Source organism: Rhagoletis zephyria, unplaced genomic scaffold, assembly GCF_001687245.7.
Source record: "Rhagoletis zephyria isolate East Lansing unplaced genomic scaffold, Rhagoletis_zephyria_1.1 Rzeph_scaffold_00479, whole genome shotgun sequence".
NCBI lineage: Eukaryota > Metazoa > Arthropoda > Insecta > Diptera > Tephritidae > Rhagoletis > Rhagoletis zephyria.
In genome coordinates, this window is record NW_016157563.1 from 177,248 (window position 1) to 202,588 (window position 25,341).

The 25,341-nt window shown below is 34.6% G+C and overlaps 1 long non-coding RNA gene across 1 annotated transcript; it reads right to left on the reverse strand.

Moving 5' to 3' along the window:
- Window positions 1-1,560: 1,560 nt before the first annotated feature.
- On the reverse strand, window positions 1,561-16,899 carry LOC108359851 (uncharacterized). The gene is made up of 4 exons (XR_001847006.1): window positions 14,770-16,899; window positions 4,501-5,889; window positions 1,783-1,894; window positions 1,561-1,730 (listed from the first exon to the last, which is right to left on the reverse strand). It is a non-coding gene; the product is annotated as an uncharacterized LOC108359851 (long non-coding RNA).
- Window positions 16,900-25,341: the final 8,442 nt, after the last annotated feature.

Consider the following 25,341-nt stretch of genomic DNA (forward strand, 5'->3'; position numbering starts at 1 on the left):
CAACAACAAATGCCAACTACTCAACTATGTTGCATGAATTTCCGAGTTGTACAAGGCATAAGAGCGGCGCAAGCCAACCGGAATTATTGAAGGATTTGTTATTAGTGTTTGCAGTTTTGCTTTCAAGTTTGTTGTTGCGCATTTTGGCCTCCACATATCGACTTTGTTTGTTAATGCAATTTTTTAGACTTTCCTGCAAGCAAATTGGTAACGCATAGTTTGTCAATGCACGGCTGAGAGGCTGCCAGCCAGCTTCAGTCTTGCAAATTTCTTTATTTCGCTTCCTTTTTGCAAAGCTTATTATTATTTTTTTTTTGCAAATGCTCTTAATATTTATTGTTGTCTTCAATATCTGTGCATATGTACTATGAACTTATGTATGTATGTACATACATATATTTTCTTAAAGACTTAAAGCCCCTTACACAGAAATATTCAGGATGTTGCCCTAGACTACTCAAGCCGTTACAACAACATGTCGCTTCTTGAATAATACATTTTGATCATCGGTAGAAAATTCAAATTCAATTTACGCCAAACAAAATGATAATCCATCTATCATTCATCAGCAGTCATTGGCAAGAAGAAAAATTAAAACGCAGCGGTGGAGAAAAAGTGCGACAAAAAATTAGAGTAGATAAACAAGAAGTGGGTAGCAACACAAAAAAAAAAAACCGCAAATCGTACTTCGACATAAATATTTTCACGGTTGTACATATGCAAGTATGTATGTATACATTAAATTATAAATCTCCGGTGCTTTGACGAGCTGGTGTTCAATATCATTCTCGTTTGAGGTGACACTGGCGTACCTTGTTGCAAAACCCAGAAGATACTTACCACAGCTTCTGCTACAGCACACAGCACACACATGTATGTAGATATGTATATATGTAGATATATATGTAGATACCTTCAAGCGACAGTCAGTAATGATCTAAAGCTGGTGCACCTTCCCGCCTAGACCAGCTTGAATTGATGAGTGTGGGTGCTCGTACTGACTCTGTTGGTGCTCGATATTTTTATAACGAAAGAAATGAAAAAATGTGTGGCTGCGCTCTGATAAGAATTTTTATGGCAACTGTTTGAGGAAGCTCCCCGTACAAAGGAAATTGGGCGAATGTGTGCCTGCTGCGCCACTGCGCGAGGTGACGCGTGAATCGCACTCATCTGCGCTGAATTGGGGAGCAGTGCAACCATAGATTCCTCTTGCCTTGAAGCTTTCCCCATATTTTGCTCGGTTGCTGCACAGCAAATGTATAGATATATGTATTTAGAACATCGATATGAGTGTAAGTGTTAAGTATTGGTCATTACATTTAAACATATTTAGTCAAAATTAGTCAAAAATTATGACCAGTGTTGCCAGAATTTTTTCATCGATCCAGCTAAATAGACAAAAAAAAAGCTAAAAACAGTTGAATAAAAAATTGTCAAGGCTTAAAAAAGGTTAAAAGTATGCAAATGTTTATTCGTTTTTTCACAAAAAAATACAGCAAAATAGGTACAGATTTCTTACATCCCATAACAAGTTAAAGGCTATATGCATGATACCGAAAAGAAGGTAGTTTCAAGAAAAAACTTTTTAATTAAAATGCAGATTTTTGACAATTGCTCAATTGTAAAAAATTCTGGGCGGAGGCTGCTCTTCCGTGGAGCTGCTTGAGCTTGTGTTGTCTGCCTCGATAATACTCCCTTGGGGTGCGGGCATATCAGCTTTCTTGAAATAACTATTAAATAATAAATGTTAATTAATAAATTCGATAATTTATACCTTTATACCTTTCCATATTTCTGCAGTTTTGCAAATATTCAACAATCCCGCCGCCAAAAGAAAACTGTGCCAAAAGTATATTAGTGATGAACAGGGAACGGATTTTTAGGACCTGAAAACCTATAAAAAAAGGAAAAATAATAATAGCGAAATAGGCAGGAAAAGGCACTAGAAATCGCAATAAAGACAAAAGAAGACACTAAAGAAAGACAAAAACCGAAAAAGAAGCAAAAAATACACTTATTTTAGAAATGTTTATTTTACAAGTAAAAAGAGAAACTGTGAACTAGTTTCATTATGTGAAAAATTTCTACTTTGAATCTTTGATTATTTTCTCCTCTCGAGTTTTTAACTAACAAAACTTTAATCTCTATAGTTGTAGTAACATTGAACCACGAGATGCATTTTAAAATTTTCTGGCAGCATTTTTCATTCGATTTTCGTTCAAAAAGCCTTGAATGTACTAAACGTGCGATCGACGTGAGTTGATAAAAGTGGCGCCCAATTTAAATATGGAACGTTTAAAACTTTCATATTATCAAAAATAGGGGCTTTTCCTTGTCCTTTACAACGAAAGGCCAGTATACAGCTCTCAAGAAACGGTAAAAAAAGGAATTTTGACATCTGATACTTCACAGCCTGTTGCCATAACTCTTTCTTCAAGAAATAATGAAACGGGCATATATTTCTTTTGCAAACATGGATTGCCTTGTGCTCTTATTTCGCAAAAAAACTTTAGCAAAATACTCCAGCAAATTTTTTGAGAACTGCGTACTGCCTTAAAGAAATTTGACACAAGAAAATTTTTTAGTACGTCATTTTATATGGAGTTTTTGCTTTTCTGGAGGGCTGCATACTGGCCTTTAAGGTAGAAAAGGCAAAAAAGGCAACAAAGGCAATATCAAATGTGTATATATGGAATCAGAGAAAGCTAAATCGTGGACATTCTTAATCGAGTATACTCTTATAACTTTGTGAAGATTAATTGAGCCGGGTTTATTCGTATTTTTTAATTGGATTTTCCGAAATTTGGAAAAATCTAGAAAGGGCTTAAAGATTTTCAGAAAAAAGCAAAAAAAAGATAGCAGCTAAATTGGAATTTTTCTAGCTAAACGGCGAAAAAAGCTAAATCTTGCTGGAAAGTACTCAAATGGCAACACTGATTATGACCTTAAGCGAAAGCAAAGCTTCTCTCAAGTTTGTAATACGAGTAGTTACAGTTTTTACAATTTTGCAAATTTCTGTTTTAGTTATTCAAAATACGTTTCATAAAACGGACCCAAATTAACTATTTATTTTTCACTATAAAAACATAATGTATTTTAATATGAACACATATTAACTATATCCATTAACCAAAAAATATCGCCTAAACGCTTTTCTTCCACCAACATTGTTCTTAAGTTTGCATGTGCTGGCTGATAACATAAATTTTGTTTACAAAAAATGCGTTTGAAAAAGGTAAGGAAAGCAAAAAATGTTAATTTATCCTTATAATTTATATGTTTTAATTAATTTAAAAGATAAAAAAACCGAACTTAATTAAAGTTTTTGAATTATTTTTAAAAGGCATACAATTACTGTTTCTATTCGAATTTATACTAGTGCATTTTATATCAAAATTGCTCATCACTGGCGTCTAAATTTTGTCGGAAATTACCTCAGATATTGATCTAATTGATCGTGCAAAATCAATCAACTTTGATTGTGTCGTAAAGAGTTTCTGTCATCTTAATATATAAAAATTCCACGTCACTGTGTTCGTTTACGCTAATCTCCGAAACCACTTAACCGATTTCAATGAAATTTCGTGGATGAGTTTTGTTGGTTTCAACTTAAAAGATAAGAGAGGTTTCAACACGAGAACGACATTTTTTCAATGCTCCTCGCAACGTGCTTATCTTAATATATAAAAATCCTGTTCATTTACGCTAAACTCCAAAACTACTGAACCGATGGGAGATGTACAAGACCTGAAGTACAAAATATTGCACAGAAGCACATATCACTGTACTGCGAATTGCGAAGTAAAAGAGGTAAAAAACAAGTACTCTACTTCCGAAAGAAGTACGGTTGGTCACACTGCTCATAATGAACGTACTGGTGTATGGGGCAGAAGCATTTGATGAGGCGGCTCTATCTAAACTGCTATAGAGAGAAGATTGTTGTGTTAATAACCACGGATCAATGGGTCGTTAGTGAACGTGCAGCAAGGATGAGCCTCCCGTACAACCATCGGTACCGTAGCCGTAGCCTCGATTAAAATACATGATATATTAAGCAAATTATTCATGCAATATCTAAAGAGGATCTAAATACTCCATTACTAACATATACAGATTCAGCGACAAATCGAAGTGATGCTAAGACACCAACGAATCGTGACAGCAGACAACATCAGAGGTTCCAGAGATAGCAAATCGAAATGGTGCTTACGGCGACAGTGTGTAGTTTTACGCAGTCTTCCTGTTGATCCACGATCAGTGGAAGTGTTTAAATAGGGCAAATATGACCATAATTCAAATTATTCTTACTCACAGCCTTATACATGTGTATGTATAAGTACACTGTCATTTTGTAGGTATAAGCACATAACTACATACTACATAGCTGAAGCCACAGAGTTTAGTATCACCAGCAGTTTGGTGTATTTCTCAAATAGTTAACTTTGCTTTTGCTAAAAAATATCAGTGTGAATTACGAACGGAAGGCGAATATAAACTTACAGGGTGGGTTATCCTCCAGTTATTCGTATTTTTTTTTCTGCACTTCAATACCTTCAGGATCGACACAAAGCGTGTGAGCGCCAGAAAGCGAATACGTGTGTTGATGGATGGAATATAAAAACTTTGGAAAAATTCGTCATGCTTTTTTGCTCGTCATCCGCCTCATTGTTTACTAGCATATGTACATATGTGTGGATGTGAGTGTGCTTTTTAGAGCATGTGTGCGTGCGAAAAGTGAGGGGATGACTTATTTTCTATTTTTTTTTTATATTTTCCACCACCATTTTTTCTCATTTTTTGCCTCGCTTTTTTCTAGGGCAATATACCCTTCGGGGACGTTATTGCTATAGAGTGGTGCTTTTTTTTTTGCAAAAACTCGCACCTTCAACTTACATATTACCCTATGAGGAATGCGTTAGTGTAGTTGTATTGTAAGGAGTGCAAGAGCGTATCCTTCGTGAGAGCAGATGTGCCAGTGCGCGTGTCCAGCACTTCACTTGCTTCTTAACTCTACTCAGCAGCAGAACATGTCCGCTCGCCTATGTGAGTCGCTTCGAACCACTTGCCAAAGTTGAGTATGGCGTAACGAGGGGGTGGCAAATACACTTAGATTCCCTTCCACTTCTATTGTGGCTCTTTTACGACGAAACAGGCGTTGGCGTTGATATCGGTGTTAGCGTCGGCGTCTTCTTCAAGTTGCTTCGCACTTTTACGCTTTGTTGTTTGGTGCGGTCTTGGCAAAGTCGTCCGCGGACAGTAGCAGTCGAGCGTTGCGGCTGACTGGTGCGCCGCGTCTCAATTATCCGCCCATCTGAGCAAAATATCGTAGCGATTGCCTTACTGATTTACCGGTCCGTCCCGTCCATGCATTCATACTCGTCTGCATATCGCACTCGCGTCAAGTGATATAGAGTTAATTTTTCTTCGCGGCGAGAGCGCATGGAAATTCGCTGTAAAAATGTAAACGCATATATTTTTTTCGAGTTTAGTGTTTCGAGTAATCGCATCTCGGTAGCAGTTTTCCATTGATTGCTTCCTTGGAGTCTGTGGCAAACTTCTGTCATCACCCCTGCCACAGTTTCCAGCATTGATGGAGCCGTTGAAGAAGAAACGCAAAGACGCGCTCCCAAATTGTTTAGCGATTCAGTGGTGATAAGGCTCCACTGAAGAAGAAAAGGAATCTGTTCTGTTCGCATTGCGTACAATTCAAATTGAAATTTCATTCCTCAGCGTGAGGCGCATCCGAAAGGTTGTCGGCAGCTTTAAAAAAAAATACATTTGGGGATATTCATAAGAAGAAAAAATGATATTAAGACTGTTACAAATACATACATTCCTCTGGTGAGTGATGTAGTTAGTGAACTTAGTGCAGCATAACATAAAATTTGACTGAAAATATGAAATTAAAAAAAAAGACTTATTACTCGATAAATTTAATGGTGGCTAAAAATTATGTTTGAAAAATTTTTAAAATTTTTTAATACAATGCGATATTCATGAATTGTGCATTACAAATGGATTGTTATCATCTTAACAGACTTTTTGAAGTCCAAGGCATATTGAGCAGGTAGTAGCAGTAGTGCAGCTGATCTGATTTTTTGTTTGCAAATGATTTGGCCTATAAATTCTCAAAAATACATACATACATAGTAAATTTGTTTTTACAAAAATTCTGGATTTTTGGCGTTTGGAACGTTCGCCTAACTCAGAAGAACAAAAGTTGATTATTGAGCCTTGAAAATCAGGATGCAAACCAATTTACAATAAAGAAGATAGCACAAATTTAATGTTTTGAAATAAAATTTTTTCAATATTTTTAATACGTACATACATACATTTATGACTTATATACTACGAAAATTTTTTTTTTGACATTTTAAAGACTAGAGAAACAGAGAAACAACAAAATACTCGTCAGTGTTGTTTTTCTTCTAAAGCTACTTCCTGTTTCATATGCCTTGGTAAAGTCTAACACAATTTAGAGGTAAGTGCGAATATTCGGTTACTGGCAGAGTGAAAGTGAAAGCAGTTTTATTAACTGTATGAAAGAATTTAGAAATGTCTCCTTCGATCACATTAACTTCTATTAATTTTATGAGAACTAACTCTAAAATGTTCTTTAAATCAAATAAAATGTGTATTGAGTAATACTAAAAGTTACTGTGTACGAGTAGTAGCAAATAACTTCTCGCACAGTTTCTAAGCCGAGTTTCATTAACGTATTTATTAATTTAAAAATGAGAACTTTAAAATATGTACAAGACAATTGCATACGTTCCTGCATATCTTTCGAAAGTTAGAAATTATTTATTTATATGAACATTTTTTAAGATTGTGTATGAGTATCTGCATTTCGCACCCTAAATCAAAAACAGTCACAACTCAATTATTTTCAGATAAAACCGTTCACAGACCATATAGTAGTCCACTTGCAAAGTGTGCAATGTAAAATGTTTTCGATTTTTAGTTTTTGGTGGGTTACGTACCAGTATTTAAAGTAGTTCCATATCCACTAACAACACAGTGCAAAATCTTTGTATATTCTGAAAAAATAGCATCAAATGTTAACTTCTCTTGTAATAAACTTGTATAAACTTTGAAAAGTCTCCATCTTCTGATGAACTTTGAAAACTGCTTTAGGTTGTACAGACTGTTAATGTTATGTTATGTTATAATTTTATTAGGCTCTTTCTTATTTATCCAAATTTTCAAATAGTAAAAAAAGATTCAATTTAGATGTTATTTGTTTGTTGTACTAGTCGTTTTTTTAATTATGGCTTACTATTATAAGATCCCATAACGCCGTTTGCAACTGGACTACTCATATATCTAACGCCCCACAGTAGTCGGATAAGGCAAGCTTTACGCGAAAAAGGCCTACTTTTAAACTGTGATAAATTAACTGGAGTAAAGCCATTCTTATTCAGAAATGTCCAGCGAACTCAAAGCTGGTTACTATTTTTAATAATATGTGCTGAGGAAGCCGTTGAATCCATTTAATTCAACGAAATCGATCGTGGCTTGTTCTAACAGTTATGAGTTGATAGCTTTCTTAACAATTTTTTTATGGAAACTTTAAATTATAACAGTTATTGCTGGTTTAGTGTTACTTCTTAAAGATGGAGAATGATGATTTCATATGAAATATTACATAATAAAATTTTGTTGTCAAATTATGAATATCTTAATAACACGGATTATTGTTCAAGAAATATTTTTTTTCAAAAAGGTATAACTAATTTGTAGGGCCGAAAGTAATGCAAGTAGTCCTTTAAGGATGTATGAAGAGAATAGCCGCGAATACTCGCTCCAAAAAGAGTGGCTGCCATTTTTATTAAAAACGCCGCTTATTTTTCAAGAAATATTTTCTTCAAAATGGTATAACTAATGAGTAGAGCAGAGTAGGGTCTTCATTCCTTTACCAAAAAGTAATGCAAGGGGCCCGTTAAGGATCTACGAAAAGAAAAGCCGCGCATACTCGCGCCAAACAGAGTGGCGGCCACTTTTACTACACTAGTCTAACTTTAGCAGTTGTTCCAAATAACATAAAGTATATAAAACACTACGGATTAATGTAGTTTTTCTATATTTAGCATCATATTATTTATAATATGTGTCTTGGCAAGCCTAAAGTCAATTTTCAAAAACCGAAAATAACCAATCAAAATGGCATCCAAGAATTAAACAAATTATGAAATTTGGTATTTTGAGGTGCTTAAGTTCGCTTATTACAAATTTCAAAAAACTTTTTTGAAATTTGCTATTTAGAAGTTCGCATTCATAGCAACTTCCGAAGACTGTTACCGGAAGTTATCGTTACCGAATATTACGCCCTTCCTAACTGGACACATCTGTCATTCTTCTGTATCCAATATTTTTTGACGGATTTTGATGTGACGGTTTTTGATTAGGGTGCGATATGTATAAGCGAATATTGCTTCCTTGAATTTTCAGTTAAAATCGAATCAAAAACTAAATTATGGCATTCACAACTCCAAGCGTCATAACATAATAATAATAATAGATTGGCGCTTACACTTATGTTAGTGTTTGGCCAAGCTTCTCCTCCGATTTGTGCTGTGCGCCTTGATGTTGCCACACAGAGCGGAGGGACGTACAGTTTTACGCTGACTCCAAATGGCGATTGTATTTTTACGAGAAGCTGTTTTTCATGGCGGAAATACACTCGGAGGTTTGCCATTGCCTGCCGAGGGACGACCGCTATCAAGAAAAAACCTTTTTTCTATATTTTTTGCGATGGTGCTTTGACCCAGGCGTTGCGGAGTGGAAGCGCGCACTGCTTACCACTACACCACAGCGGCCGACAAGGGTCATAACATAATCAGCTTTAAAGTTCGAGTGGAAGTTTCTTTTTTTTTTGTATTGCCAAAGAAAATAGTAATTGGAAAATGGCATAAGAAAGAAATGAAACTTAAGTATTCGAAAGTATTTTTATTAAAAGCTAAAAACAAAAGTTTAGTCTTTTATAAGACCGTGTAGTAGAATAGATGGATCCTAACGATCAGTGCAAAACTATATGAAAAACTATACAAATTGGGCTCATAATATTTGAGTTAATAAAGAACCATTTAGGTAGTTGTTTGTTGTTGTTTTTGTCTTAAAATACAAAAGTTATGATTATCTCTAAATAATCTTCGTAAAAATTTCGCAAACTAAAAAATCAGTAAAATTTGTTTTGTTGTTAATGAAGACATAAAGGTCAAGTTTAATTTTTGACTTAATTTAGAAGACATAAACTCTTTTTAAAGGTTTCTACTAATAATAATTTGGCGAAATTTAACTAAACCCTTTAGTTCTATGAAAATTATTGTCGATGAACACTTTTTGAATGCATAGTCTAACGTCAAAACTAATTTTAATTAAAATCTTCGAAAATGTTCTGAACATGCCCTAATCCTATTTGAAATTTTTCCCATTAGCATTTTGTGAACACTGAAGGCATATTTTCTTTGCACTGAACCAAAAATCCATCTCTGGATCAAAGAAAAACTTTCCTTACTTTAAGGTCGAATATTCTTCCGAATGAGTAAAAATTCCCCCGAATGCGTAATTTTTCTTTGGAATGTGTAAAATCGTACACGAAAATATGGAACCGTGGATGTAATCTATCATTTTGAAGAAATGTTGGACATGAAAAGAGGATACAACTTCTTTAGTGCTGTTTCGTTCTCATTATTCTTCATTTCGATTGCTGTTTTTCTTCAATTAAGAGAAGTTTTTTTTTTGGGTGTGATCAGTGTCATTGCTTATACATGTTGGCTAAAATATGTCATATTTGTTCGGGTATTTTATGAAAAATTTAATTTTATTTGATTTCTGTGGTAAATTAGATTTTCCATTATTTATCAGTTTATCGACTTTATTAGTGAACTTACGTCTACAGTGGAAATAATTATAGACAAGCTTGCTGCTTCTTTGTGCAGTAGCTAGAATAGCGCAGAGGCCGCCGGAGAGGTTCGGATAGTGAAATAAAAGATTATTTTTCGAGCCGATTAAGTTAGTGAAAACCAATTTTTGTAAAAGGCGATTTGCCCGATTGCCGTTCTACAAAATCTAGAAAATTATGCCGTGCGGTTGCGGCAGCGCACAGTGTGATTTTGATTCGACAGAAGCAACATTTTGATATAAAACAAAAGGATTGTGAAAGCTAATGTTATTCCCTTTCACGGAAAAATATTATCATTGAGCCAAAATTATTGTTTAATTTTAAAAAAAGTTTGGCAAAATATTGTTCTTCGAAAAAACATGCAATATCCACCGCATTTGTTCCAAAAAAAAGTTTTTTTGTAAATTTTATTATACATACTAGGGTCATTCCATTGAAAAGAGGAAAACGACATAAATTTGAATATGCCCTAGTTATCTTTATTTCAGTAGTAACCTCTTTTTAAATGACTACGTTACATTAACCTGTGGCAACATATTAAAAAAATGAAAAGAAATTGTAATTTTTGTGTATGGAAACTTTTATTTCATGCATAATTACTTTACATCAGTCACAAGGAGATGTCCCACCAGTCACAAATTTAAATATTTTTTAAAATTTCTATGAAGGTTATATAAACGTCGTTTTTATTGAAAACAACAAACATCGTTCGTGAAGATTAAGTGGTTTTGCAAAAACTCATCTTTGATTGCACAAGGGTAAAATAGAGTTCATTCTAGTCACATTCATTCAAATGATAGTTACATAAAACTAAGAAATCATTTGGTATTTTTGTTAAAGCAATTTTATACATTAATTTTCGTTCTATGTTAAAAAATATCTTTCGTATGTTGTACAAGTTCCGACGACATAGTTAAAATTCATAATTGATCACATTCTGGAGTAAAATGTCAAAAGGTATGGCCCACTAATAAAATAGATTTTGAGACGAGAAACACGATTCGAGTATTTAGAAAAGGAAAAAAAATATTGAATGCCTCAATTTGAAAAATGCATTACATATTGCATTTCTTATGATTTGCATGCAGAGAATCATCTTTCACAGAATTTTATATCACTCAAACAACAAGCACGGTGTAGTCCTATTCAAGACTTTTAATTTGAGCTAAGGCCCTTTTAGAGCCAAATTATAACGATTCTGAAGTTAAGTTTCGAAATTTCATTCGACATTTTTGCAAATTTTTCTTCTAATCTCAGAGTAAAAACTCGTATAGCAGACTCAAAGTTTGGTTTAAAATTGTTATAACCTGGCTCTCAGAGAACGAAAACAATGTCTACTATACTTAATCTTCGCGAACGATGTTTGTTGTTTTCAATAAAAACGACGTTTATATAACCTTCATAAAAAATAAAAAATATTTAAAGTTGTGACTGGTGGGACATCTCCTTGTGACTGGTGTAATAAAGACAAAAATTGCAACTTCTTTTAATTTTGTTAATATTTTGCCACAGGTAAATGAAATGTAGTCATTTAAAAAGAGGTTACTACTGAAATAGAGATAATTAGGGCATACTCAAATTTATGTCGTTTTCGTCTTTTCAATGGAATGACTCTAGTATAATAAAATTTACAAAAAAACTTTTTTTGGAACAAATGCGGTGGAATTTGTACGTATCTTTTTTAAAGAACACTATTTTTGACCAATTTTTTTTTAAAGTCTAGGAGTAATGTGGCTCAATGCCTATATTTTTCCCTGAAAGGGAATTCCATTAGCTTTCAAATCCATTTTGTTTCATATCAAAAAGTTGCTTCTGTCGAAAGCGCTACGATTAATTAGCATGGAGTGTTCAAAAAGCACACTGTGCGGCGGTTACAAAGCGAGCGCTAACCGTTTGAACAGCGAGGACAGTTCACACCGTCAGTGTTGCCATTTTGGTGCTTTTGGAGCTAGATTTAGCTCTTTATTTTTCTAATTAGCTCCGAAAATCGGGTTTTAGCTCCTAGTTTTTTTTAGCTCTTTTCAAATTTATGAGCTGTAGTTAACACTACTAGTGTTTAGTTGTATTTGGTATACATAAGGCAAAACTTAAGTGTTGATAAAATGGAAAATTTCGAGATGCAGTGCATCCACCATAAAAACTTGGATCTAGGTTAAAGAATTCAAAAATGAATTGAAAGAAAATCCTTTTTCTGATAGCGCGGATTTTGTTTTGCCTTATTAATTTTACCTTTAAGGAGAGCTGGAAGTAAAACTTTCCAGAAAAATTTTGCGAAAAAATTACTCAATTCAAACGAAATATTTCTCTGGCAACACTGCACACCGTACCATCGCTTACAATGTTTTCCACTCAAATACTGCAATACAAATTCGGAGAAATAATGAAATTTGAAATTATGTGATGTCGAAGGTAAAGTTACAAGGTGTTACAGTGTAAATGAACTTTTTAAGTGACCTAGTAGAAGTCGTAGTTCACAAAACTGTTTCTGGAAAAACGAATATGGCACGTCCTTCACCTGCAAACCAATCTTTAGCTCCTTTAATTTTTTTTTAGCAACTTTGATTTTTAATATATCTTTGTAAAGAAGAATGTTGTAATTTTTTAATCAGTAAAGGCTTTTGCAAAAATAGGTTAGAATATGTGTAAAAAATTTGCTATCTGTACGAAAGTTGCAAAATTTTTTTACATTCAACTTTGGTAGATTTTTTTCTACAATTTTACAAAAAAGCATTTACATTTAAGTAATTTCCTGCAAAGAACGAGCAAAACAAGGAAACTGAAAAATTAAAGGAGCTAGAGATTGTTTTGTGTCGGGCCGAATAGGGCTTTTACGAATAAGTTAAGAATTTGAGGGTGTAGGGAAATTTTCAAACACATTTTTGTGAACTAATCGATCAGATCTACTACCTCTACTAAATCACTTAAAAATTTTGTGAAATTTTTGTGGTATTTGTATTACTAAAAAAACAAATGACAAAATTTCTGCAACAACTTTTATTAAAATTTTTTTGTTTTATTTTATTATTACTTTTTTCTCAAAAACTGTTTATGTACTGCCAATTCGTATGATAGATTCTACCTCATGTCGATTAATTGATTAATTGAGCGGTGAAAAATTTGGAAAAAAAACTTATAAAAAAACACTAGCGAAGAATATGGAAAACGATTCCACCAGGACATAGCCACTATAGAGAAGTGATATGACAGGAAATCAGTGCAAGCTATAGAAGAACTGAGTTTTTTTATTTTTCACTCATTTCTAATCCACTCATCGACATAAGGTAGAATCCATCAGACGAATTGGATTGTCATTAATACCTGGGTTTTTTTCTTCGGAAAAACTACGTCGAAATTCTTTAAACCAAAAATTTGAAATTTGGCATTTTTGTAATTTTTCGACGCTTTAACAGTTTTTTCTCAAAAAACTGGACGTGTTATAAAACTTTGTAAATGCTCTTCGAATCAGCATCAAAAAATCTATAATATGAAGTCGTCCTGTTTTTGAGATGAAGTGTGACTAAATTTTGTTGAACCGTGTTATTAAAGATTTAGTTGCATATTGCTAATATGTATACCACTCGTAAATACCCTTTTTTTTTTCTTTCGCACTTTACCGTAAACAAATCTTAACATCATTTATGTATTTATGTATGTAAGTGAAAATGGCATATAGTTTTTTGTATGAAACTTTGTTTTATATTTTGCGTCTTCTAGAAAACAAATATGTACATTAGAGTGCATCACCGTTTCCGGTTTTCCGCCGGGATTACAAAATGTATAATATTTTAAGACGTTCGCCAAAGTATTTCGGAAAAATATTAAGATTTAAGTGAGCTGGACCGATTTGAAAATACCCCTAAAAATGCAGTTTTTTATAAATAAAAATAGTTTCTTAAAGAACTTTTTGAAAAAAATCCCCTCAGCTGACAAAGCAGATAGGCTTAAAAAATCTGCATAAAAATATTTAAAAAACTTTTCAACGGAATCTTAATATGGGATTTTTGATGCAGTTTTTTTTACTTTTTTCAAAGATTGATTTACAAAAAACTTGAACAACTGGGCCAAAACTATTCTTATTTAGACTTATGGGATCCCGATAGAGAGATATTTTCACACTGTTTTTATTTCTGTCCAAAAAAAAGTCATTCGTATCCCATTTTTTATTTTTTTTTTTCAAATACCAACACATCTTAATCCAACTTTGAATTACGTTCGTTCACCCTACCTCTCTATTTCATCCTTTTAATGAGTTTGTTATCAAAGAAATAAAAAGAGAGAGAAAATACCTTTCCAATGGTACCTCTTAAGTCTAAATCGGAAGAGCTTAGGTTCAGTTATTCAAGTTTTTCTTATACCAATCTTTGAAAAAAGTTAAAAAACAGCATCAAAAATCTCATCATTACGATTCCGTTTAAGTTTTTTTTTAATTTTTTACAAATATTTTCATGCAATATTTTTTAAGCTTAAACCGTTTTGTCATTTGAGAGGATTTTAAAAAAAAAGAAGCTATTTTTATTCATGAAAAACTCCATTTTTGGAAGTATTATTTTCAAATCGGTCCAGCTCACTTAAATCTTAATATTTTTCGGAAATATTTTGGTGGACGTCTTAAAATATAATAGATTTTATAATTCTAATGGAAAAATAGTACCGATTTTTCTTTGTATGGGAAGCGATGCTGTCTAATATACACATATACAATCTCTCAGCAAATACACTTTTCACGCCTTTTTATTGGAAACTTAATATTCGATTTCAAGTTATATGTGTAGGTATATTTCTTCAACTAATAGTAACCAAAGTTAAAAGTTGTATATCTTGTATAAAAAATTCCCACTTGCACTACGTTTATCTAAACTAACCGAAATATTACAAAATAAATCGCTCGCTTCCGCCACGTCTTTTCGATTAAAGCTTTAATCGCGAAATACGCTCACAAATTCTTTGTAATTATACTCGTCGCATGGAAATACCCAAACACAGTACCGGCGGCGCCTTTGATAATTTGCATAAATTAGAATTTTAATTGTATGTACAACACGTCGACGACGCTGAACGGGCACAGTGTCCTTGTGACGTCACCGCTCGCAAGGCCAATCGAAATTAATCGACAAAAACTGAGTAATAATTACCACCATAGGAATTGAATGGAAATGAAACAGGCAGGAAGTAGAAGACAAAAATGCCGGTCGCCCAGTCAATGTTCCGCGAAAGCGCATAGAAACAAACAAAGCGATGAAAGGAAGAGATGAAATTTTTGCGCTCTAAAGCATCAACAACCACAACAACAACAACAAAAAAGTAAATTAAAATTACGCTGATGAGCGATGTGGCAGCGCAGCCTCGCTAACTTCATTATGCCCAAAGGTTGCCAGTCAGTCGCTTTCCCCATTTCGCACAACGACGCAGCGCGGCATTCCCATTCGAGTCGTCCTTGGCCCTGATTTACGGGCTGCTCTTGCTTCTGCTGCATCGGTGAGGGGCCTGCAGGGATACTGGCACTGTGTTTTTATATTTCTCATTCATTAACATAATTTTAATTTAGGTTAGTGACACAGCGCATTGCGTTCGTTGAACTGTTGGCTGGCTCGGCTGGCTCAGCTGGTTCAGCTGGCTCAGCAACGTCGATGATGAGGCTGGGGACGCATATACGGATGCGGCGCGTACGCGAGTGGTCGTGGCAGATGCGCTACGTTGCCGCACATTCTGATAGGTACTTATACTCGCACCTCACCGAATGACTGCAAGGATGTCGGAATGAGACGAAGTGGTATTTGTTTGATAAAAAAAAAACCATATTCGAAAATATCGTCGTTGTAGTTGTTCTGTTGTCCCGCTTTTCTCTGTCGATGTTTAATGTTATGTTAATGAGTCGCCAGCGGTGCGTTGGCTGGCACATTCAGTGGCATTTTGTGCGGCAATTACCTCTTTTCGATTCAGTTCGGCTGTCTCATTTGCATATCCCAAAAACGCTCGCAAACTGCATTGTATTTATGCAAATATAATTTTTTTTAGCTGTCGGGCAAAAATCCTTTCAGTTTCACTTAACGCTGCTTACCTGTGATTTTATTAAAACTTTTTTTCCTGTTTGTGTGTTTGCTGTAACTGTCAGTTGAGTGGTAGTATAGCACAGCTGCGTCAGCGATCGCGGATATTTAAAATTTCGCCTATTAATTTGCATAATTTTTGGCAGCTCGATTGGCATTTTTGAGTTGTAACATTTCGTTGTTCGTTTCAAAGTTGTTAGCTTATGTTGTTGTTTCTATTGTTAGCAGCATTTTCTGACAACGCTTGCAAATTTTATGCAAATTTAAGTGCGTTATTTGCAAATCATGTTTTTCAACCGATGTCAATTGATTGTATGGGCCTTTATACATACATACATACATATATAAATACAGATCAATAAACCTATATGTAACTGCGAGTTGCGTTCAGAAGTGCCAGAGTGCGTATAAACTGCAATACCCTAATTAATGAATTAAAACTTCGCTAACAAGGTTGCATTGTTGCGAAAAAAGAGCGGATGTAAAGTTGTATGTAACTTCTTCTTTAACCCCATCAAACACTTTCAGTAAATAAAATCTTATTTTTAAACAGCTAGCTATTAGTTTTTTTTTTACTTTTGAAAAATACCATAAAAATCTAGACATCTATTAATTGAGGTCCCATTTTTAATATTCTAACATTTGTTTGATAAGGTCAAGTAGGGAAATATTCATTGAATAAACCTGAAAATTTCATATATGTGGGATTTTAGACTCGCTGAAGCCGAATCCGAGATCTGTTAACCTCCATAATGTCAGGTTCGAGGTCATTTGAGGGTCAATTAGGAAAAAAAATTTATTCAATAAAAATTAATTTTATTTTTTTGTTTTTGTTGTCGCTAAATCCAAATATGGGGGTCCCTTGATTCCTTAAGGTCATCTAGAAGTTATGCCAAGGTCATCCCAAGGTCAATTTCAGAACAATTTTATTGAATTTTCAGGTACTTGACCTTCAACTGACCACGAACCTGACGTTATAGAGGCTAACGGACCTCGGATTCGCATTCAGCGTGTCGAATAACATGGTGATATGTAGGTTTGGTTTAATATGCATACAGTTTTTTTTTGTAAACCTGTGTTGTTTTACGAAATTACGGAAAAAAATGTGTGAAGTAATGAAAATTCTTAAAATTTTTGGGAACTTTTTTTAGAACTACCTTTAAGAAATCGTACAGAAATTTATTAAGGAGTTAGTATCAACCATTTCCTATGATTGTCTTTGAAAATTGGTAAATAAATTGTTACAGAATTCGGAAAAACTTCCAATAATCTTAAAGATTTGGGGGACTTTGCTTTGTAGGGTATATGTATATACATTAGACTGCATCACCAAAAAAAGTTGCGTTTTTCCATTTCGGAAAAATATTAAGATTTATGCGAGCTGGACCGATTTGAAAATACCTCCAAAAGTGGAGTTTTTTATGAATAAAAATGGTTTATTAAAGAACTTAAAAAAAAGTCCCCTCAGCTGACAAAGCAGATTAGGCTTAAAAAATCTGCATAAAAATATTTAAAAAACTTTTCAACGGAATCTTAACAATGGGATTTTTGATGCAGTTTTTTTACTTTTTTCAAAGATTGATTTACGAAAAACTTAAATAACTGGGCCAGAACTATTCTTATTTAGACTTATGGGATCTCGGTAGAAAGGTTCGTAAGAGTTTAGATTCTGTTATTTAAGTTTTTCTTATACCAATCTTTGAAAAAAGTTAAAAAACCGCATTAAAAATCTCATTCAATTCAAAATTGTTTTTTATGCAAATTTTAGAAGCTAAACAGTTTTGTCATTTGAGGGGATTTTTTCAAAAAAAAAATCTTTAAGAAACAATATTTATTCATAAAAAACTCATTTTTTGGAGGTATTTTCAAATCGGTCCAGCTCGGTAAAATCTTAATATTTTTCCGAATATTTTGGTGGACGTCTTAAAATATAATCGATTTTATAATTCCAATAGAAAAACATTACCGATTCTTTTTCGTATGGGGAGTGATGCAGTCTAATATACATACATACCTACATATGTATATACTATGTATAACCGCTCCTAGGGAGGTTGCAATGTCAGAGATTTGAAATCTCGAACGATAAACGACTATAAATATAATAAGTGGAGCGAAGGGACGCTTGATATGTACTAGGAATGTTAATCCCGGGAGCCCGGCCTTTTTAAGGTCCCAAAAATCCCGATATTATTGGCAAAAAATACCGGGATTTTCAGGATTTGTAATTTGCACTGAAGGCAATAATAGAAACTCATTTGATTGACCAGTATGGGCTATATTTCATTTTTTTATTTAATAATTAATATTATTTTATAAATGTCTAGCTCATTATATGTACATATAACACTGCGCGATAGTAAATTTTAAACACAAATATCAATATATTCGCGAAACCATGGGACAAATATAGTAAAATTGCGCTTTCAGTTTTTCACTCTGAATTCAGTAATTCAAAATTTATTTAAAAAATACAGACAAATGTGCTTAGAGGAGAAGTATGGATACCAAATTAAAGAGGAAATTCTATAGAATTTAGAGATATTCATGTTTTTGGTGCAGAAAGACTGGTAAGTTTTTAATATCCTTCTAAATTTATCAGCTCAAAATATTACCTGTTCGTCCCTGTAAATACAAAAAATTTTATCTTTTTTATTTCTAAAGAAATTCGCTCTTGCATTTGGTACCCATATTTTTATTCTACATTGCATTGCATTTTTTAAATAATTTTTGGAATTAATCCAATCTATGTAATTAAAAAGTCCTCTAAAATAAATCCTGACGTCGTAGAGAAAAAATAAAAACGTATTTTTAAATAAAAAAGTACCTATCGAATCCATTTATTTATTATTTATTTTATGGTATGAGAGCTTCTCTTAACAATATAGAAGCAATTTTTTCGATTTAAGTTGTTGAAAAGTAATGAATATCTAAATCTCGGGACTAACCCCGTGATTCCGGTATTGTGATAACGATTGAATAAGCTGAAAAATTAACATCCCTAATATTTACCTACATATCTGTTTCTTGGGTTTTCAATAAACTTTGCTCATGTCTATACAAATTTTGTTTAAAAAGAAAATCTACGAGTAAAAGTCACAAAATAAGCATAACCAGTGGTAAGATTTTGGTGTTAACAAACTTGAATGATCAGGAACATTATCAAGTAAAGGCTCTTAGCCCTATAGAGGTCAAATTGAATCGCATCATATCCTTTCCTACAACACATAAAAGTGTGTACTTATTTATTTATTTGCATAATAATTTTGGCTCAAGAGGTCTAAAACTCCTACAAATATGTATGTATCTGCGGAAAGCTCTGTGGCGCTAGGCGTATGGGCAGACTAATGAACGCATGCTCCTTACTTTACTATTCCATTTTTCCAACAAATGCGTACAAAATCCTTTCAACTTCTAGATTTTTTTATACATATGTATGTCGAGTGTACATATTTGATGTTTGGTGTAGATTCTACACTGTACAATGTAGAAATACAAACAACTATGGTTTACATGACATGCTTCTGTGTGAGTGTGTGTGAAACATTTCTCTCGCGAGGGTGGGTTGAGGAGCCCATACACTGAGCGTCAGCAGGGATGAGCGACTATTATCCTTGACTGAGCGCTACTAGGTATGCGATTGAATTCAAACGAAACATACATACACCCACGCACTTATACATACGTACATGTGCAAACCCTGCAGAAAATCTGACTTGCTCAGAACTAGCGTAGAACTAGACCTTTTTGCGACATTACTAGTTCTAGCCAAGCAATGGTTTCAACTGTCCAGTTTTATACGGCGATGTCATTGGCGGTGGCAATTGTCGCCCAGTGCATTAGTTTACAACCAGTTTTTAACCGGTTCCGTTTTGGACAGTTTTTTGTTTTATAAGAAAACGTTTTTAAGATTCGATTTTTGAATATTTTTTTCGTTTTTTCTTATCCTTTACAGATTCCATGTTTGTTACATATTTTATAAAAAAAAAACAAAAATTACGCAACAATTTAAGTTCTTTAAAGTTGAAAATGCACAACTGCCTCTACCGCGATTTGAGCTCGCGACCAACGCTGGTCGAGTCGGAGGTCTTCTCGCTGAGCTACTTTCGTATTGTACGAGTAGTGAGCATTTGCACATTTACACTGCAAGTTTCAACTGTCCCGCTCTGCATTCCTTTTGCACTAGTTCCGAGATAGTTCTGAGATATGTATGTAGTTCGGAACTAGCGCTTTGTCAGACTGTCTCTAAATTTTACTGCTGGGATTATTTTCTATGCTTGTGCAGATATATGTATGAATATATGTACATATGTATGTACATAAGGATATGCAGATATTTGTACGAGTCCACATATGTATGAATGCAGCCATCGCTGTGGAAATGTTTCCAAATATTCGTTAGCGCGTGTCGCATGTGGGTATGTGCTTTGTTGGCTTAAGGATGTGTGCGTGTGTGTGTAAAATTCGTACGCGCAGTTGAATACAAAACTATGTATGCATTGTACATACAATCATACGTCATGTAATCCTTTATGTTGCTTATTCCGCCATCCTCCTACTTGTACAACTGCGGCGGCAACAGTGCTTTACATCATTTTCAGTCGCATACCGCGCAAAATTTCCATTTTTTTTCTTCATTCTGCAATGCTCAAACGTATCTACATAAATACATACATACATACATATGTGGATAGCAGACATTTTGATTTGAATTGAATTTTTACATACTTTACCTCGTTTTTTTGCTGTATGTTGTTTTTTCGTGCTTGAATCTATATCTGGGTACATTTGTATGTATCCTTGAGCGCATGTTTGTGTGAGTGCGTAGGTACTTTGTGCCATCTTTGAAATCCTTTTACTAGCTTCTCTACCAAGTCTACTGACACGTTTGCTTCGCTCTTCGATCGAGATCTTCTCCACTCCACTTGAACGCCAATAGGAGGAATGCTGATGTAACGGTAGCGTTGGCGTCTGGTTGAGTGTATCGTAGAACCATGTTTGCCATACGAACGACAACCAATTTTCAAATATTTTTCCATACATATACATACTTGCATATGGTTTTGCATTTTGTAGATATCAGAAATCAACGCTAACATTAGGTTCTTGGCATGATTTTATTCTGAGCTTTGGTTTAACTGTCGTCGAATAAAGTTCGTAGTATACACACACACACATACATATACATACATTCGATAAAAAATTAATAAATAATAAAATGCGTTCCTACTTTAAGCTCAGTATTTTAGCTTTAAATGATGTCCTCCAATGTGTGCATTAGTATGGCCCTTAGTTATATGGAGAAAAATAAAAGTGTTTGGATTCTCGGTCTCACCCCCTAGAAATGTGTGAATAGCCTAAAGACTAAACTATACAAAGTTCTAGATCAACCAAAAAAGATTTAGAGATGGCTCGAAGCGCTCAAAGTTTCCCATGTATTTGATATGGCAAATAAAAAAAAAAAAAAATTTCGTAGGAATGGTATAGAATCCTTGAAAATCAATATTTTTCAATCGCCAAACCCTTTTTCTCTTCTTCTTCAGGAGACTCCCAAAAACAATAACCTCCTGCAGAGAAACAGGAACATGGGAAACTTTGAGCACTTTGAGCCACCTCTAAATCTTTTTTGATCGATCTAAAACTTTGTATAGTCTTTGTATAGTTTAGTCTTTAGGCTATTCACACATTTCTAGAGGGTGAGACTGATAATCCGAGCTCTTTTCGAAGTAATAAGGGCCACCCTAGTGTGCATATCTTCGTTTAAAGTACAAAACTGCGTATCAAGAGAATGCAAAACCTAGTGCAAGAGAGAGTAAAACGCTGGTTATACTTACATTGGAGTGCAGGACATAGACAAGCAGCGCATGTAAAGCAGGGGTGCAGTTATGCTCCACATAGAGCGTATAATTTCCCAGAATCAGATATGCAGTGTAATCAGTTAGTCTGTACAGGATTTAGCTAGGAAGATATAATCTAAGAATGCGTATTCATAACCTAAATGAAGTCAGCATTAAAGAGAGTTTCTGCTTTTTTTCATAATTTTCACTGGGATAGCAGCAACTTACTTTATAAACGACTTTATTTCAACTATGAATATGCCCCAAAGTATATACCTCTCAGTAAAGCTGATGGCTTTTGGAGCAGGTTAAGGGTAAATACTTAAAGGAAATGAGAGTGGCGCTGTTATGCCCTGTCATGCGCTACGTCGGGTAATCGCTTGTATGCAAAACTCATTAAACCGATTTGATAAGTGGCAGTACTCCTGCCATGCGCTGCACTACCGTTTTACACCTGTGTTATTTCAAAATGATTCTGTCTATTATAGCTAATCATCTCTACCTTTTATATCTAAATATTGACACTTTGATATGAATAGATGGGGCTTGCTGTCAGAAGCTTCCGGTGAGCAAATCTCATTTTTGGCACAAATGTCAGTTACGAGGTTTTGCAGAACCACAATATGGAAGTTTGTACTTTAAGCGACAGTACATAGATATATACTTTACGTTTATATATGTATGTATGTATGCTTTCAATTTGCATTATATATATATATCTACTATTGTATGTTAAAGTATACGTCTAAAACCGTCCTATTCGCTTGTATGTATTCAATGCACAATTTCCATTTGTGCATCTACTTAGCAAGCTGTTCGATACTCCATGTCCTCACTAGACATGAAGAGCTTGTTAAGGGGATTTCAGGAAAAGTTAATAAAATGCATATTTGCCAAATAGTTTTCAACCCCTGCGGGCTGCTGCTAACACAGTTAGTGTGACTTTGCATGCTATCCTTCAAGCTTATAAATATTTGCATATTTTTTGCAGCCCCTAAGCTGGAGATACATACGCAAGGACGCAGTGGATTTTTTAATGTTCTAATCCTTGCAAATTGTTTCTTTTTTATGAGCGCAATACTCGTTCGTTCTCAAATTTGCAATGCACTTATACAATCACAAAATGAAATATGCAAATTAGTGGTTGTTATTGAAATATTGGCTGTGGAATGCTTGTTCTACTGTTTGCCAAAATGTGTCAGTGTGTATGGAAAGTACAATTTTTACATTTTCGTTTTCAACTCTCAAATACAATCAAAAATGACTTCGAAAATTTCCTACATATAAACAAACCTACTCGCAAAATAGGTAATCACCTTACGTGGTTATCCATGTTTTTTTCAGTTTTTAGTACACAAATTGTCATCATGACCAATGTCATCTACTAGTAAAGCACAAAACGAACACCTCTGACGACGCATTACGCTGTCAGTTGCAAAATAACGTGCCTCCGAAGTTATTTCCAAGCGCAGAACTACTCAGAGCGACTGCTCAACGTAACTTACTTTGTAAAGCGGCTCAGGAGTATGTCTGATACCAAAGGTACATTTTAAATTTCTACTTACATAAGGCAGCCATGCCGTTGTTAATGTAAGGTAGATTCGGCAGTGCAGCAACTTATACTCTTCACCCGGCGGTCCTTACTAGGGATGGCACCGATTAATCAGTTGATTAAATTAATCGATTCTTTTTGTCCAATTCACAATTTAATTGCATCGCAGTTTTGTGTCCCATTAATCGATTAATTGTAAAATAATCGTTAAAATATTTTCATGAAATATATTTCACCTGCAGATAAAATTCATAACAATATTATCTGTGTTATATGCCATGACGGAATTATACCAGGTGAAGTAATTAGAGCGATCAGAAAGATTTGGACACTGCCTTATTTGAAAAAGTGCCTTTAAAAGTTTCCAATTTGCCGAGCAGTTAGAAAAGTCATAGTGACACTAATACATTCAAGTAAGTACTCACCTTTTTGATCTACGTTACTGCTGCATTAGCGTCACATCCCACGATGAGTTGCAGTTTGTGTCTGCCACAATAGTCCACTAGTCCCTGTAGTGGTAGAAACTCGTTATCTCTGGAGTCGCCGGGGAGGTACGCTGAGCAAATGACTAGCTCTTGCGTGTTTTCTCCGAGAGATAGGCTCACCTTCACTGCAATCTGGTCCTTATTGGTAAATTCTGGAATGAGAAAGGCGTTGACATGATTAGTTATCATCACGCAGGCTCTAGGCCGTCCTTCGTTGAAGGAGTCATAGTATAGCTTACCTGGTAGTCCCTTTATCTGGTTCCCATAAATGTACGGCTCCTGAATAAAGGCGATGTCAAGGTGATCCTCATAAAACGTCTATGCCAGGGCCGCTGAAGCCGCCTTGGCATGTTGTAAGTTTATTTGGATGCACCTTACTACCATATTAGTTTTTCGAGTCGTCCGGCTGGTTACTTTTCCTCATCCACTTCGGGAGCTTCGTCCCATGTAAGCGGCGAGTCGAGTGTGGACCCTTGCCGGTGTTGGTTGGGCGGGTATGGGAAGTGTTACCTTTGCCCGCCTTGGGTGTACGTGTCGCCTCGAGTTTAGTAGAGCGGTCACAGGTGGTGTTGCCTTTGCCTGATCCGATATACTAATATTATACCCAATTTGAACTTTGAAGCTGGTGATTACACAAAAATTATTATTTCGGAGAGAGTTATTAGCATAACGAACGAAGAACTCATAAACAAACTTTGTCTTCCTGACAACACTGTGCCGAAATGGTCCTTTACTATCTATCCATGCTCGAGCTTGCAACAGCGACGCATTATAAGAGCAACTTTACTCTCTAGACAAGCTCTGCCAAATTTTCAAATCAAGTCCTAATTTGTGCATATTTTTACCGAAAGTGACGATTAAGATCAAATAAGCCGGTCCTACATATGGTGGGTTGGTTGGGTGGGGCTGGTGGAGGAGCCCTGAATGCAGCCACCTCCGCGTGGTGGGCTCTGGGTCGCCTGGCTTGCAAATCTCGCCAGGTGAGCAAAGAGTTGCATAACAGCTAAATTATCTGAGCTTTGAAGTCAATATAGGCAAACCACAGACCTGCTAGGGCCATAATGCTGAAATTTCGCGACTTTAATTTAAATTTTTATTCATGTAAACATTTTCTAAACCAAAAATGTGGTCACCTTGGATAATGTAATCTGAGCATCGTAATCAATGAAAATATTGGTCCGTAGTCATAGAGAAGTTAGAAAAAGGTTTTTACGTTTAAAATTGTGTTTTATTGTAATCACCTTTTTAACTCATTGTGAACTTAAAATGCATTTTATGGCAAAAACAGAATATCAACTTTAAAATGAGGAGAACGCGCTTTTAAAATGGTAAAGTAAGGTTATAAGTTTTGTTTTGTTGTTGTAGTAGTAAACGCAATAGCACCCAGGTTCGGCTCACACTCCGAGCGATTCTAAACAATTTTTTTTATTTTATATTTTTATTTTAACATAAACATTATTTCATTTTATTTTATTAAATTTTGTTTTATTTTTTTTTTGTTTATGGTATTTCA